The following is a 9423-nucleotide window of genomic DNA, read 5'->3' on the forward strand; positions in this document are numbered from 1 at the left end:
AATTACAACTTTTCTTCCCTGTGTGACTCCTCATGGAGTCAGTTTGTTTCGATGATTTCAGGTCCTTGGACAGCTTGTGCTGTCCTCCCACATTTTGTGTGTTTTGTGATTTCAGTGTGTTTAAAGCCGAGTGATCTCCCCTAGTCTCCCCCCACTCATCACTGTCTTCAGTAGCACATTCAGAACAGTGTGAAGAGAGGAGCTGGTTGTCAATGGTTGATTGTGATGTTCCACAGTCCTCTACATCAGCTTGTGTTTGCATGTGTACAGTTGAGGTGCCGGCCACAGGCTCTGTCTCTCTGTTTTCATCATCTTCTGCACTTTTCACTGCTAGTAATGTCAACACTGAACCACCAGCCTCTTCTGGTCTTTGAAGTAAGTCCTCTTGTTCCTCTTTCATCTCTGGAGCTTGTGGTTCCTCCTGGACCAGACTGGAGCTCCTCTCCTCTTCAGGTGGAACCTCCTCTTTACACACAAGGACGTGCAGAAAGTCTACAAAAACAAAATAAAATGGTGTTATGCTATAGTAGGGTAGATAAAGTGCAAATTACAGGAGAATCGTTCACTTGCGGATACAAGCACCAACATTGGCACACATACTCCTTAGGGATTGCTCTTTTCATAAAACCATCTGGCCAAATCAAATTTCAAGATGGCGGCCATTTTTCAAGATGGCCACCATTGAATATACAGTAATATTGCATTTCGCAATAAAATCCCATAAACTTGTCCTATTTGAATGATCTTGGTGTCAAATCATAATTTTTTCACTATAATCCAAATTTGTACCCATAATCATAAACGTACTCACTGGCTTCCTTGTACCATATATCAGTCCCGGAATCCTAATATTCTGCTAAATTAGAGTTATGTCTGACTTGGGTAAAATGGATGGTAGTGTATATCTTAGTATTGTTAGAGGTTTGTAATCCATCCATCCATCTTTAACCAACCGCTTATCCGTAGTCGGGTCGCGGGGGCAACAGCTCCACCAGAGTGCTCCAGACTTCCCTCTCCACAGCAACATTAGTGACTTCCTCCTGGGGGATTCCGAGACGTTCCAAGGCCAGTGAGTCGATGTATTTCCTCCAACTGCGCCTTGGTCTGCCCCGGGGTCTTCCCCCATTGGGACGTGCGTCGAGGACCTCCCTAGGGAGGCGCCCGCGAGGCATCCTAACCAGATGCCCGAACCACCTCAGCTGACTCCTTTCCAGGCGAAGGAGCAGCGGTTCTACTCCGAGTCTCTCTCGTGTGACTGAACTTCTCACCCTATCTCTAAGGGAGATGCCAGCCACCCGTTGAAGAAAACTCATTTCGGCCGCTTGTATTCGCAACCTTATTCTTTCGGTCATGACCCACACTTCATGACCATAGGTGAGAGTAGGAACGAAGATTGCTCGGTAGACAGAGAGCTTTGCCTTCTGGCTCAACTCTCTTTTCGTCACAACAGTGCGATACAGCGACTGCAATACCGCCCCTGCCGCTCCGATTCTCCGGCTGATCTCCTTCTCCGTCCTCCCCTCACTCGTGAACAAGACCCCGAGATACTTGAACTCCTTCACCTGGGGTAATGCCTCATTCCCTACCCGGACTGCACAATCCACCGGTTTCCTGCTGAGAACCATGGCCTCAGATTTGGAGACGCTGATCCTCATCCCAGCCGCCGTACACTCGGCTGCGAACCGGTCCAGTGAGAGCTGAAGGTCTTGGACCGATGGTGCCATCAGGACCAAATCATCTGCAAAAAGCAGTGATTCAACCCTTAGGTCACCGAGCCGAATACCCTCTCCGCCACGACTTCGTCTCGAGATCCTGTCCATGAAAATCACAAACAGGATAGGTGACAATGCGCAGCCCTGGCGGAGGCCAACCCCCACCGGAAACGAATCCGACTTACTCCCGAGCACACGGACACAGCTCTCGCTTTGGGTGTACAGAGATTGGATGGACCTCAATAAGGTCCCCCTCACCCCATACTCCCGCAGCACCTCCCACAGGACCTCCCGGGGGACCCGGTCATATGCCTTCTCCAAATCCACAAAACACATGTAGACCGGACATGCATACTCCCATGCCTTCTCCAGGATTCCTGCAAGAGTATAGATCTGGTCAGTTGTTCCACGGCCAGGATGGAATCCACATTGCTCCTCCTGAATCTGAGGTTCGACTATCGGCCGGACCCTCCTTTCGAGCACCGTGGCGTAGACTTTCCCAGGGAGGCTGAGTAATGTGATACCTCTGTAATTGGCACACACGCTCTGATCCCCCTTTTTAAATAGTGGGACCACCACCCCGGTCTGCCATTCCCTCGGCGCTGACCCAGACTTCCACGCAATGTTGATAAGGCGTATCAACCAAGACAGCCCCTCAACACCCAGGGCCTTCAGCATTTCTGGACGAATCTCATCAACCCCCGGAGCTTTGCCACTGTGGAGCTGCTTAACTACCTCAGTGACTTCCTTCCGGGAGATTGACGACGATCCCCCATCATCCTCAGGCTCTGCTCCTGTCAGGGAGGGTGGGTCTGATGTTATTGGGTTTAGGAGTTCCTCAAAGTGTTCCTTCCAGTGCCCTACGACCTCCTCATTTGAAGTCAGCAGAGTCCCATCCTTACCGTACACGGCTTGGATGGTTCCCCGCTTTCCCCTCCTGAGGTGTCGTACGGTCCTCCAGAACAACTTTGGTGCCGCCCGAAAGTCCTTCTCCATGGATTCCCCGAACTCCTCCCACACCCGCTGCTTTGCCTCAGTCACAGCCGCGGCTGCTGCCCTTCGAGCCTGTCGGTACCCTGCAACTGCGTCCGGAGTCCCCCGGGATAACATATCCCGGTAGGCCTCCTTCTTCAGTCGGACGGCTTCCCTGACCTCCGCTGTCCACCAGGGAGTTCGAGGGTTACCGCCCCTTGAGGCACCTATGACCTTCTGGCCACAGCTCACAGCTGCAGCTTCAGCAATAGAGGCTTTGAACATTGCCCATTCCTGTTCAATGTCCCCAACCTCCACAGGGATGCCAGAGAAGTCCCGCCGGAGGTGGGAGTTGAAGTCCTTCCGGACAGAGGTCTCCTCCAGACGTTCCCAGTTCACCCGCACTACCCGCTTGGGTTTGCCAGGTCTGTCCAGAGGTTTCCCCTGCCATCTGAACCAACTCACCACCAGATGGTGATCAGTTGACAGTTCAGCCCCTCTCTTCACCCGAGTGTCCAAAACATACGGCCTCAGATCAGCTGACACGATTACAAAATCGATCATTGATCTTTGGCCTAAGGTGCTCTGGTACCAAGTACACTTATGAGCATCCTTATGCTTGAACATGGTGTTTGTTATGGTCAGTCCATGACTAGCACAGAAGTCCAATAACAACTCACCACTCGGGTTTAGATCCGGGAGACCGTTCCTCCCAATCACGCCAGCCCAAGTATCTCCGTCATTGCCCACGTGTGCGTTGAAGTCCCTCAGTAAGACAATGGAATCCCCCACAGGTGCCCCATCCAGGACCACCTGTAGGGTATCCATGAAGGCCGGGTACTCTGAACTCTTGTTCGGTGCGTACGCACAAACAACAGTCAGAGTATTCCCCCCTCCCACCCTAAGGCGGAGGGAAGCGACCCTCTTGTCCACCGGGGTAAACTCCAACGTACTGGCACTCAACCGGGGGCTTGTGAGTATCCCCACACCCGCCTGAGCCCTCACACCCTGGGCAACTCCAGAAAAGAACAAGGTGTACCCCTTGTCCAAGAGTTTGGTTCCAGAACCCTTACTGTGTGTGGAGGTGAGCCCCACCAGGTCTAACCTGTAGCGCTCAGCCTCCCGCACCAGGTCCGGTTCTTTTCCCACCAGTGTAGTGACGTTCCACGTCCCCAAAGTCAGCCTCTGCTGCCCGGGTCTGGTCCGTCCAAACACTCCAGTGTCACTGCCACCCGTCTGGCAGCGCACCCGACCCCACTGCTTCCTGACGCGGGTGGTGGGCCCACGTGGCGGAGAAGATGTGCCCACGTTGCTTCTTCGGGCTGTGCCCGGCCGGGCTCCGTGGTAAGCCCGGCCACCAGGCGCTCGCTGACGAGCCCTCCCTCCGGGCCTGGCTCCAGAGGGGGGCCCCGGGCTTCCTCCGGGCCGGGTCGCATCTCTTCTCTCTTGTTCTTCCATGAGTGTTTTTGGACCATGCTTTGTCTGGCCCCTCCCCCGAGACCACTTTGCCATGGGAGACCCTACCAGGAGCACTAGGCTCCAGACAATACAGCTCCCGGGTTCATGGGGGCACTCAAAACTCTCCACCACGATAAGGTGATGGTCCTTGGAGAGGACCATCACCTTAGTTTGTAATAATAATAATAATAATAACTTGGATTTATATAGCGCCTTTCAAGAAACCCAAGGACACTTTACAAAACAAAAAACAAAACAAACAAACTAGTTGCATACACACATACTATGTGTGTATGTGTGTGTGTTTGTGTGTGTGTGTGTGTGTGTGTGTGTGTGTGGGGGGGGGGGGGGGGGGGGTAATGTAGTAGCTCAACAGAGCGGATGTCAATGTACAGCCAGGGTACACTGGTGGCACCACTGCTGTGAAACTCAGCAGGGGGTTCAGTATCAGCTGAGTGATTAGTTTGGTGTAACTAAATAATGACGTCAGTGTCCCAAATGTTGTCTAATAAGCCAGTTAACTAGTGTAGATTACATGTAGTTTACTATGTACGTACTAGGACCAAAGGCCCTGCAAAATATTCAAAAGGGACAACCAGATTAGCTTGTAGAGTGGCTATTTTCGGTGCGGGACCCCGTGATATGACAAAGGATACATTTGGCTTTACACTTCAGGCTTATTTTGTGTTATGGCAGCATTGCTCGCTGAAAGTATCTGACCTACAAGCAAACTCACAGTGCATTGTGATGAGACATGCTGTGGACTTTATCTTTCGGCAGAGTGACACTGTCGTCAGAACTTCTTCAGTTCCGTCATGACTGTCCTTTTAGGTAAGGCAACAAAAGGTGTAAGAACGAGACGCCATATTATCGATTGTAGCATATTTGTCATTTACACTCGTTTTGAATGTTGATATGGCACTGCACTAGTATAGCCTTTGTGTTATTGACATGTTTGTGGTCTGGCGGCTGGGGTTTTGTGATGTTATCTTTGATGTTTCAAAAAACACTGCTTGCAAATTATGACTCATGAATTCACACCTGATTGCGTTCCTTTAAAGCTGCTATAAGCAATATTTCTCAATTTTAATGACATTATTCTTTTTGGTCAGCCAGCAATGAGTAAAACACTTCCAAAAATAATTGTCTCTGTGACACATCTAGGGGCCACAATTGGCATTCAAAGATTTTTCTAGAAGCTTTGTCATTGGTCGAAATGACTAACCAAACAGGACAGGCAAATCGACCAATGACAAAGCTTCTAGTACAATATTTGAATGCAGATTGCGGCCCCTATATGTGTCAGAGACAATTTTGGGGGGAGAGTTTCACCCATTGCTGGCTGTCTGAATACCAAACAAATAAATAAAAAAGGTCATTAAAATGTTGACATATTGCAGCTTTAAAGCGCAAATAGCATTTTAAAACTGCTATTTAATATCATATTGTCTATGTCCCTCAAAGTTATTTCTAATGGTTTGAGCCTCAATCACCACTCTGATATAACCAGTCCTTGTCATTTCTTTCTGGACTTTGAAAGCAGTTTTAGCTGCAGTACCACAATGTCCTGAGGTGGTGGGGTGCTGATATGCAGATTATTTAATATTTGAGTCATTATAATGCTGATGCTAGATAAAACCAGGCTTGTTTCCATTCCATGCCAACTTGGAAAATCAACAATGGTGGACATTGTAAACAAAGTGGAAATGCAAATTTGGAACTAAAGACTGAAGAAGAGGAGGAATTATACAAAGTAGGGTGACATTGATCACGATGAGGACAAAATCAGTTTAGCTGTTCCTGAGAGCAATTTCCATTAAAGCACCTATATGATATGAAAGCCTGATTGTTCAAAATTGGTTATTTGTGGGGATAGAAAACACATATGGGAGCCCCAAAAACACAAAATAAATTGAAAAAGTTGAATTTTATGTTATATGTCCTTTGAGTAGCCTACCACACCGGGGGTGAGCATGTTTTTAGGGGCTTGCGTTCTTGTATTCTTGCGTTCTTGTTATCGGACGCTACAAACCCTCCCGAATGCTCAGATCAGCCAATGCAGGGAAGCTGGAAGTACATTCACTAATAACACCGGGACAACGCTCCACGTGTCCCAAAGTCTTCTCACTTCTGGCTCCAAAACTATGGAATGGGCCTGGGCCGGCTTAGCAGTCCAGGCACCTTGACTGGTAATCCAGCATGACAGTGTGTCGCGGGTTTGAGTTCCGACAAACTTTACTGTGTGTCTTCCCCCTTCAAGCTCCATCTTAGTCCGTAGCACTTGCCTTAGCACTTGCCCTAACCTCGACGACCTTACAGGCCTATGCAAAGGCTCAAATTACCTAACTTGCATAGCATTTTATGTAGACATTGCAGTGTTTACACAGTTATATTATATAGATATTCCACTGATAGGTGCTTAGCTTACGATTCTTGATCAAAACAAATATGTAGATGTATCACATTATTTGTTCTTGCTTACTGTAAATCACTCTGGATTAAGAGTGTCTGCTAAATGCCTAAATTGTATTCAACTTTACTACAGGTTTAAACCACAGTAAATAAAACACTAGATACCTATCTTGTACAACTTTACTACAGGTTGCAACCTTGCATCAAACAGTCCATGTCTCTGGTCCATCTCTGGCTGTTCCTCTGACAATGTTGAATGTATTTTGGAGGCCATCTCTCTAGATACTGTAGACCTCTCCCTGTCACATCGGAAAATTAATCTAACAGCACGTGAGCCCGGCTCAGGCCTTGTAAGAAGAACACTTTTGGTACAAAACCAGCAAGGTATTTTTTTTTCAAACTTTTATCTGACTCTGTTACCTTTATTTAATCTTTCGCTAAACAGCACTCAAGAGAAGAGGTGATGTATGGACTGTGGTGGTGCAGTCGTGAAGATACAGGCCCAAGGTTGCTGGTTCAAATCAAAACCAGCAAGGGCTATTTTCCAAGTTTGGACCTGCATTTCCACAAGCAGAACCTTTTGTTGTTTCTTCTTTTATGTTTTTGGCATCTTTCCAAATTTGTACCCTTGTACCTGTCTCTAACGTTTCAATGAAGAGGTCACAAGAGAACAAACAATCCTTGAACCAAGATGGTGCAGTGGTGAAGATATGTGCCTTCCAAACAGAAGGTTCTGTGTTCAAGTCCAGCAAGGGTATTTTTTCAAACTTGCATCTTTATCCAATATTTCACTGTAGAGCATGCTATAGCATGTATTCCGTATGAGAAGTGGTGGTGCAGTGGTGAAGATATGGGCTTTCCAAACAGAAGGTTCTGTGTTCAAGCCCAGCAAGGGTATTTTTTCAAACTTGCATCTTTATCCAATATTTCACTGTAGAGCATGCAATAGCATAAATTCTGTATGAGAAGTGGTGGTGCAGTGGTGAAGTTACAGGGCTTGCAACCCGAAGGTTCCTGGTTCAAATACAGCAAGGATGTCTTTCTACTTTTACCTGACTCTTGAACCTTTATCTGATCTTTCAATGAAGTGTGCACAATAGTATCAATTCTACATGAGCCAGTTGGTGCAGTGGTGAAGATATGGGCCTTCCTAACAGAAGGTTCTGTGTTCAAGTCCAGCAAGGGTATTTTTTCAAACTTGCATCTTTATCCAATATTTCACTGTAGAGCATGCAATAGCATGAGTTCTGTATGAGAAGTGGTGGTGCAGTGGTGAAGATACAGGGCTTGCAACCAGAAGGTTCCTGGTTCAAATACAGCAACGATGTCTTTCTACTTTTACCTGACTCTTGCACCTTTATCTGATCTTTCACTGAATTGTACACAAAAGAACAGTTCAGATATGAACTATGGTGGTGCACTGGTTAAGATACTGGCCCTGCTATTTCTGCTGCAAATGGGACTTGTTTGATTAGGCTACTTACACCTGACAGGGAGACCAGGCCACACCCCAATTACTCAGGTGTCAGTAGGTACTGATTAGCCCCTCCCCTATAAAGCCTGGTGCCCATGCCACATTTCCTGTTTGGTCTTTCTTTGTGTGCACTGACTGAGCAAAGTAGGAAACTGCTTGTAATTGCCTTAGCACTTTTTGAGTTTAGGCCATCGATTAATTTTTTGGACTTTGTGGTCCTAATGTATGTTTCTCAGGTGTCCCCTCTCTCTACGCGTGTCGATGACCAATGTGCAGAAATGTTGCCTTTGACCTTCATAATGTGGTTCTTCTAACAAACCTCTGCTTATAGGCTTGTCTACTCTCACCATTGTGGAATGTATAAGCAGTGTGGTTACCTTAGCACTTTTAATGGTTTCCCAAGATGGCATACCATCAAGTTGAATTTAAGACATGGTCACACATACAATTCCACAGTTCTTAGCCCAAATTGTTGTTTGTTTTTGTATTTAATTGATTGGTGTTTGTTGTAATAAATACATACAATGGAATTTGTTTGATTCAATTCAATAATGTATATCCTTGAGTCACTAGAATAGCTCAAAACAGAATGCATATCACAAGTATGGAGCTCAGCCTATACTTGATTTGATTGACATGCTGCATGCCATGAGTGTATAAAGTGTTGTTTTTTCTAAATGAATTGAGCTACTCTAAGATGAGCTGTGGTCATAACAGCACTGTTTGAGAAACTAGTTGAAAACACTTTAATGACCATTTTATTGTAACAGTCTAAAGTGAGAACAGCAACTGTACTTAACAAAATGTAAGTGTAAAGAAAATTACACTAATCACAAAACACTTTTGTAATAGAGTGTCTTCTAGGTGAAAGAGCATGCCACTGATTGAGAACATTATTTCCACCTGTGCTGATTAGCAAGATCCCCTGCAGCCTGTTTGTAGAGTTTTTGATAAACAGACTACAGTACATTTGTTGTTCTCACTTTAAAGTAAAAGTCTTAAGTGAGAACAAAATGTACTTAACTTTTGATCATCGGAAACTAATATGATACAATGGGTATGAATTTTAATGACAGTACTTAGGCTGATATGAAACTTCTCTATTTTGTTTCAATGAAAGTGTAAATCCATGTGCAGTCTCTAACAATGTTCTAACATATGGTTTTAAGCAATAATCTAAATCTCAGTTGAACCCTGATCATCAGAGGGTGTATCTATCAGATTCTTAGATTTTTTTGTCATTCTGTCAGGGGTAGAGGTGTTTTCTATGGATTTTCATCTTTTGACATGTCACCTCTCCCTTCAACCTTAAATACAACCTCCAAAATCTTATTAGTGTGAAAAGCCCAGTGGCGCAAGAGGAAAGCATAGGTCTCACAAGCTGAAGGTGGTGGG

Source organism: Electrona antarctica (genome assembly GCF_951216825.1).
Source record: "Electrona antarctica genome assembly, chromosome: 24".
Classification (NCBI taxonomy): domain Eukaryota; kingdom Metazoa; phylum Chordata; class Actinopteri; order Myctophiformes; family Myctophidae; genus Electrona; species Electrona antarctica.